The sequence below is a fragment of the Calonectris borealis genome, chromosome 1 (assembly GCF_964195595.1).
Source record: "Calonectris borealis chromosome 1, bCalBor7.hap1.2, whole genome shotgun sequence".
In the NCBI taxonomy this organism is placed as follows: Eukaryota; Metazoa; Chordata; class Aves; order Procellariiformes; family Procellariidae; genus Calonectris; species Calonectris borealis.
In genome coordinates this window covers 71,143,600-71,151,947 of record NC_134312.1, presented here as the reverse complement: position 1 = coordinate 71,151,947, position 8,348 = coordinate 71,143,600, and the positions used below count along the sequence as shown (strand labels likewise).

At 44.1% G+C, this 8,348-nt stretch overlaps 1 protein-coding gene across 1 annotated transcript in view; it reads left to right on the top strand.

The window, feature by feature from the left end:
• The first annotated feature begins 8,102 nt into the window (after positions 1-8,102).
• The window catches only part of EPS8 (EGFR pathway substrate 8, signaling adaptor), a 139,730-nt gene continuing 139,484 nt past the window's right edge, over positions 8,103-8,348 (top strand). The window contains exon 1 of the mRNA XM_075159999.1: positions 8,103-8,213. The gene's annotated coding sequence lies outside the window, so the exon portion shown is untranslated. The remainder of the gene's footprint in view (positions 8,214-8,348) is intronic.

Sequence of the window (8,348 nt, the reverse complement as noted above, 5' to 3'; positions counted from 1 at the left end):
CCCTCTTTACCAGACCAAAATACCAGGATTATTTTGAAGTACAAAAGGTCTTTCAGACCTCTGGAAGGACATTCTTCAGTATTGTCTGAAAACTACATACCAAACCTTTGCTTATTTATTTAGTAAAAGGGGAAAATACTTGTTTCTGAATACATACATCTGCAGTGAACTTCCAAGGTGAGCAACCCTAAGAGATTTTAATAAGCTAGTGGTGCAAAATAGCATTTAGAAGAATCAATTTTAAATTAAAAACTCCTCACATGGTGGAGGGAGAAGGGCACAGAAGAACAGCGATATGCTGTAAACTGTACACGATGCTTCCCACTTTGTAGTTATATGCAGTATGTCCCACAGTGTTTGGGATATTTTGGTGAGTTAGAGCGTGGGGTCACTGTCCTCAACTCCTTCAATTTACTTAAAGCTGTCTGAGAAGAAGAAACATCTCACAAGAGGTTCATAGGTCTTTGAGGTAGGATCCTAAACAAAGGTGATGAAATCAGGAGTGGGCCATGGGATAAATGTGTGAGGCAATTAAAATAGAATATTATCCCAGGCATCCATAATAAAGGTTCCAAAATTGCTTTTAGTGTGTGTTGACTGGCACATCAATTATATTCTGTTCTCTCCATATCTCATCTATTGTTCTGCAGTGATTTCTGCAGCATGCATGGAGTTTGGGCAAAATTCAACCCATGTCATTGAACCCTGCCGTTCTAAAGCATGGGTTTTTTAGTTGTATTTATGTTCTCACTTGCCTTATACTATTGTGTAGTGTGCTAGTAAACTGTTAAGAAGCCATTACAGTCCACCTGATGAGCTTTGTGGGGTTAATTGCTTTTTCTAAGCAGATTTTCATTCAATATCTGACAGTAGCCATCAAACTGCTTGCTCAGTGTCAGACTGCATCAAGAGGGCCTTCAACTCTATTTCTCTGTGCTCCAGGAGGGCTGCATAAGGTCTCCAACTGTAGGTGGCTTCTCCTTGCACCAGCATATCTGAGCAAACAGTTGTGAGCGCCTCAGTGTGAAATCCACCACTGGCTGACTAATGATCATAATAAAGGTAGGATTTAGTCTTCCTTTTAATTATTATTAGCCTTTCCTGACTTTACTTGTTATAAGCTCAGGGAAAGTCCTCATTTGGTAGTATATGTGCTTCAAATGCTGGTATTACCACAGGGTTTTGGGGTGCCTTCAGGCAAAATCATAGCTCCAAGTAATGCAGCTGTAGATCTGCCACACCTCTCATGGACATAAGCAATTATGAATTTAGACATTACGTATGTTGATCTGACAACTGTATGGAAATGAACCTATCTCATGGGCACCTTTCTTAGGAAAGAAAAAGCTTGTTGAGTCTGGTTGCATTTGTGACTATATATGCAGCCTTTCAGTCATGCCATAACCTTCTCAGTCATAACTCCCAGGACTGCAACTGTGACTCTGTGTGAAATAAAATTAAGAGACATTGCCCCATTTTTGTATAAGGCACTGTAATGGTCAGAGCACCACGCTGGGAGCTTGTGTTCCTGGGTCCTACCGCAGCCTTACTTCTGTGCACAATGGATGCAACTTCCCAGCATGACGGAGCCTCTTCAGCTTTGCCAGCGCAGTGTGACCGCAAATAATGAGTCATGTTCTTCCACCCAAAACTCATGAAATGCACCTAAAATATATTTAAAACTATACATGTACACCCACAGAGAGAGTTGTTTTATATGCATTTATTGTTATTTTTATTTATGATCTCCCAGGATCAGGTGGTATCATCTTTTAAATTCTATGATTTTAGGCTTTAATAAAACCACAACTTATCCAAGTTTCAGGCTATAACTGTGAGGTTTTTCAGTATTAGCTGAGCCTTAGCTGCTCCTTCTGTACAATCAAGCTTGTCTCTCCAGATTCATTAATGCTGGTAGACAATTTTGAGGTTTGTGGCAAGAGCTATGTAACCAAAAATTGTCATCAGCATTATTAATTACTTCCCTCAGCTAATGAAATAATTATGCAGTCAGAACTAAACAAGTATGTGCTGAAATGATGGGGATTTTTTTCCCACATATGCAAATATAGAATTTCAGATGACCTACACATTCTCTAAACAGGTCAGACAGCTGAACCGGGCCCTTCTGTCCTTAAAAACAGGAACTGGCACAACTATTTTCAAAATTAAAATTCAGCACAATTAACAATAAAAATGAAGTTTACAAAGTAATTCTGGCCAATCTAGTGATTTTTAATATTGTGATAATGATATTTGATACATGTCTTTAAAGCTTAATTGGCTATAGTCTTGTGAATGCATCATCTTGCATCATCTTGTGAATGTCATTTGTTAGGAGAAAAAAGCCTCTCCCTCTGACATTTCTGCTAAGAAATATGAAATCTACAGGCCTCAATCCCAAATAAAAATCTCCGCATCTTTTTTATCAACACCTCATGATTATTGAAGAAATGTCTTGATTTTAGATGCTTTACTCAAGAATCCTGAAGACTTGGGATAAGCAGTATAGTTAAGATTGTTCCCCCTCCTCCACCAGAGTGTAGTTCAAAACCTTAGAAGGAAAAAGAAAACCCAGAAAATCCTATAAATTCTGGCAAAAGAGATAAAAAAAATTTTTTTCAGTTATATATTTTTCTTTCTGCCTGCCCTCTTTCTTTTCTCCGGAATATGAGATATAAGGAAAATGAAATATCTGAGGTTTAATGCTCTACCTCTCTCCCAATAAACATACAATCGTAATAAAAAACATCTGTCATGCTTCTCTATAAAGAGCAGAGCGTAGATATAAAAAGATTGATTGTCTCTGTCTTATTTCATTTTTGTCTCCGTAAGATAGGAATATGGAGGCATCAAAAATGCATAACAACGTTCGAGTTTGCTTTGTAACCTGCAATTTATTTGCTTAAATTCAATTAGAGTCTCATCCATCAAACACAGGGTAGCTCTTGAGAGGGGACAGATCAAAATCTAGTAATCACGAACGTGCTGAGCTTTGCCCACAGGATGTCAGTGGTTCCCGTATGGCTTTTCTTATGCCTCAGGTTTCTTCCAGGACAGGGTCCTTGACTTCCAAATCCAAGTGTCAGCCAACCAGCTCTCAGTGCAGAGATTGAGTAATGCGCAAATTAAGGATTTGGGTCCGATTCTATTCCTTCCGAAATAAATGGCAGCATTCCCCATGGCTCCAGTGGGAGAAAGGTCCTCTGCGTTACTTCACTAGCTGATTGCGATTCACATAGGATTGTGCGGAAAGAACTGCCAGATAATTCATAATGTCACAGAGCCCTTGTCTTACTGGAAGGCTTTTTATCATCACTCATTCAACTTTAATCCCAGCCATAAATTTACATGGCTTGTAAACTGGAATGGCTGGATGGCAAGTTTGTAAGTCATAGATGGCAGCAGCTTCAGGCTGAAGAGTTTTGGGCTCAGGATGGACAACTGGTTCATTTGTCCTAGTCAGCTCACTGAAATAATCTCCCTCATGGATGTAACAATAATTAGGAACAAGGAATAAAAATCTGATAACCCCTGGCAGCTAGACTAAGGAACAAACAGGGAAAATGTATATTTACTGATGCAAGCTCCAAATTAAGCAAAACAGAGGCCAGAACATCCAGGAGGTGTAACTCCACGTTCTCTGACTTGGGGATGCAGGCGCCACAAGGACCACAAGCAAATGATCATGCCTTTTCTTTTTTTTAAGATGCCAGACTTTTCTGCATACAGAGTGGTCCCTCATGTAACGTGGGCAAAGTGATTCACGACGGCTCTTTGAGCCACTCTTATCTATCACAGTCGCTGGGAGCCTCCGTGGAGTTCAGCGCCATCACTGCGCTCTGACAGACACCTTGTTCTCGCCTGATATATTCTCCGCCGTATCCTCGAGCTCTTCAGAAGAATCATTTCTTGGGTGGAGATGAGGCTTCTGGGAATCCTTTGCGCTGCTTTGGCTCTGTACCTGGTATAAAGGGTATGAGTCAGCCAGGAGCATCCCGGACGTTTTCCCTCTGGTTCAGAACTGAGTCTGGAGTTCGGTTTCTGGGAGGAGAGGGTTACAGACATGCTGGGTTCCTCCTTCCTCTTCACGTTTAGATCGTGGGTAGCTCTCTGGTCTGATTTACTTTGTTTGCCTGAACCAACCTGCCCTAGAAAGATTATTAAAGAAAATGCAAGTAGCTTCTGTAATTTCGTATTAATCAACTAAGCACAAGCTCTCCAATTAAGGAATCGACTAACTACTTCTTAATGTTCCAAAGCCTATGGGGAGAGAGGAGGTCTTTTAATAATTTTTTTTTATATTCCATTTGCGGAGGGCAGAGGGAACAAAATCAAAACCAAACACATTGGAGGGTTTGCCCAAAGCTAATAGCAGACCCTAGGTTCCTAATGAATTTAGAAGTTTATAGAATGTCCCCAATGTGTTTAGACCAAATCTATCTCACCATTTTGAGGCCATTATGTTATTTATAGATTTACTACTCGAATAGTAAAGCTGAGTTTAGAACAATTACATTCACTTAGTTTCTACTGAAAATGGTCTAAAAAAAAAATTTTTTTATAGCACGAAGGATGACACATTTAAGCAGAATATTTTAAAACCGGACACACCCCAAAGAAACTCCCAATGAGACTACAAATGACTTTGGGACTAGAAGAATCTCTATGCTTATTCTTCAGATCCTCTGGCCTGCGTTGTTTTCTAGATAGGACCATGTTTAGCCTTTATGCAAAATGCTTTCTATAATTTTACCTAAGCAGCAAATAAATACTTTCCGTATTTGGGATTTCTTTTTTCTTTTTCATAGCATAAAGAATGGAGAAGCATGGATCGCTCTCTTTTGTTTCGCTCATTTGATGTGCATTCCTCTGGATTAACCTTGCATTTTTATGATCCTAAATCAGGAATAATTCTGCTGTTTCTCACTGTAGCTGCACGTGCCATAAAATCAAGAGAAGAATCAGGCCTGCTTTGTGTATTTTTCTCCTGAAAACTCTATGGATACGGTAGTGTCTGTTTTCAATGAGAGTGGAAATTCCAGTATCAAGCAGTTAATCTCAAATCCCCAGGCTTGCTGCAGCCAATACTATACAAATTGAACACTTGCCCATCTATTTTCAATACAGCCTGAACAAAGGCGCTCCCCATGAATCTGCAGGTTCCCCGCACTGTGCCTTCCATCGCGTGTACACCTGCAAAGGAGATTGCAACTGGCTGGGGCCGCGGCGTTTGGCCGAATTCCACACAGGAAGGAGGGGTGTCAGCAACCAGACTCTGCTGGGTCTGCCAGAGGGTTGTGTAAGTCGTTCGTTGTGTGTAAGTCAGTCATTCTGCAGGTTCCCAGCACGGAAAGTATCTTTAGGCTATTCTACAACAGAAGGAAATTCTTTGGCGTATTTTGTCTTTTCCCCAAACATTGATGAAATGTCTTCTTCATCCCCTATGTTACAATGTTCTGGCTTCCTATCCACAGTGATATTAACTTCATAATCATATAAAATAATTTTATAAATATCCATACCTACTGTACACATCTCGAAGAAAAGTTGATAAAGCACAGAAATAGAATTTATTCTTCCCCAAATCTTTCTCTCTCCCATTTATTCTTCTGGTTTCCCTTTTCTCATCCTCATGTCCCACTTTCTTTCTATGTTTCTCTTTATTATGTTTGTTCCTTTTAAATATTTTCTTCCCAAATAAAACAAACAAAAAAAATCAGCCCACAGTGGTCTTCCGCATTTGTCTTCTGTCCTTTGTTAAAGGGAATTGGAGCAGGGGGTGGTCTTGGGCTGCTATCCAGGAAAGAAGGGGGAAGAGAGGCCCTGTTTATCCCTGCCAAGGACTGAAGCAGCCCCCAACCTTTTCTTTAATAGCATCTATCTTATTCCTTTCCACCTCTCATGGGGTAAGCACTTTTATGTGTAAATTACTATTATTATTTACCTAGGGAGTGTGAGTATGGTATGGTGACTGGCATGAATAGTTTGGAAATGTCAGTTTAGATGTCAGTGTTCCTGTAAGTGTTCATTCACACAAATGACCTAGGTGACCTCTCCATAATCTGATTCTTTAAGGTTTGAAGGTTTGTTCGAAACAAACTTCCTGTTAACAAGGTAAGTGTATGGTATCTGCACATTTCATTGCTTGTTTAGGTACATAAAAGTGGACTCGACACCCCCCATTATTTCACAAGATTTTTTTTGTGTTTTCCTGTTTCGTGGAGGACCCTCCAGACCAGAGCAAGTAGCAGAGACAGAACCATTAGAAGAAGACGCAGCGTGACAAGGGGCTTTGCCAGTTCAGAGCCAGGAAGCGGAAGTTGGCTGAACTGCTTTCTGCTTTTCTTTTTCTCTCGCTTTTTTTTTTTTTTTGGAAGTAGGGTTAAGGTGAACTCGTAAGCAATCATGGAGTGAGGCCCCACCTCTCCCTGCCTGATCTGCAAGCTCCGGTTACTGTCTCCTGTCTGGTTCAGGGGAGCCTGCAGTGAGCCTCGTGCCTCCGTGCTGCCTGCTGCCTTCAGCTCTGAACCTGCCCAGGACCTGGCAAAATAACACAATTTGCAGAGCTCAGACCTTATTCTTGGGAAGATTTGCTGGAAAACACCAGGTCAAGCATGGACTAGCATCACTTTAGCAGAGATTTAGTGACCGAACCACTGCAAACAGTAGCTGAGCGATGTCTTCCTTTCTTCTTTTTTCAAAAGTGTTTGGGAAAATCTGTGTCCTTCCTTGAGAAGCCATCAGGGGCACGACTCTGGCAGTGATGGCTCTGACTTCACCTGCCTCTGCAAATGAGTCACGGAGTGTTATAAAAAGCAAGGACCTGCCAAGACTCATTTCTTGGAACTGAGTGGAAATTTCAGCAAGCAGCTGCTCTTTCATTAGTTTATACTTTTCCTCTGTGGGTTTCTTGAAGAGGGCCTGGAATCACAGAAACTTTGTAGCATAAAGGACCTGTTGCTATGTTTGGATAACTGTGGCTCAGTCCTGGAAATGGCTATGTGTTTGGTCTAGATCTGATTTTGATCTTCGCGAGGAATCTTGGTGAAGCCTGGAAGGAGGCTCAGGAACATAATTAAGCAGGTTTGTAAGTCTTTCAGGATTGGCAATTCAATCCTATCAAAAATCAGGAATGGAACCTCAAAAATCAGATTAGCTCTCCTATATACTATCTGAAGGGGGATTCTTTTCATCTGTCTGATGCTGTTGAAAGATTTATGTTTTCTAGCTTTTCTCTGGAGTCACAAAAGACAAAAACTTTTTTGAAAGTGAAATCAGTGAAAACTGAGATTCTCAGGGAACAGCCCGATTTTAGGAGTGGAAGTGGCTCATTATAGAAATCGCGTGGCAACAACGGAGCGTCAGGACTTTGGCTACCTGTAAGCATGCCAATAGCGTCTGTGCGTGGGACTATTCCCCTGTGCTGAGTGAAAGCCACGTGTAAGTTGTCAGGGTCAGGAGGAATGTGGTGCCAGATGGAAACAACATAAACAGCTGGGAGATTTCATCCGGGATTTCGAGTGAGGACGGGAGACTTTTGTTCTCGTAGCTGACTCGTTCCAAAGATACACCTACTTCTTCGGGGAAGGATTTGGGTTCGGAGTCTTGGTGGGTTTTGCGTGTGGCTTTTTTCCTTCTTCTTTTTTTTGGTTTTTTTTTTGGTGAACGCTTACGATCACTTTGAACAACTCCCGTATTTCAGCCCAGCTCCGGGGAGCTGCTTTTAGTACCTCTGCATTTCGCGAGTGCCTGGTAAAGCGCAACAGGGTGCGGGAGGAGAGGAGAGGCGGCCCCGCGCCCCCGCCAGCGCGCAGAGCCCGCACGGCGTTGGGCGCCAGCACCGCCGGCGCGGGGCTCCGCGCTGCGCCGGCGCGGGGCTCCGCGCTGCCCCGCCGCGGGCCCGCCCCGGCCGCGGGATGGGGCTGGTGTGGGGCGGCGGGGCCGGGGCCGGGGCGGGGCGGCGGGCCGGCAGAGGGAGCTCCGCTCCGCTCCGCCGCCGCTCCGGCTGACCGGCTCCCGCTGACCGGCGCCCTCCCCGCGCCGCTCCGGCACTTTGTTGGCGGCGCAGAGCGGAGACCCCGCGCCCGCCCCTGCCCGGAGCCCGGCGGCGGCGGGGAGCCCCGGCCGCCCCGCGCGGAGCTCCGCGGCCGCCGCCGCGCCCCGGAGCGGGAGCTGCGCGGCGCACCCGCGGGAGGAGGACGCCCGGGAAGGTAAGGGGCTGGCGGGGCGGGATTTCCCCCGGTCGCCGAGCCCCCCCTTTTGTTCCGCGACCCTAAAAGCCGCCCGGGCAAACGCCCGGCTTCGTAACATGGCGAATCGCGGGGCATTAGCCCCAGCCTCCCCCG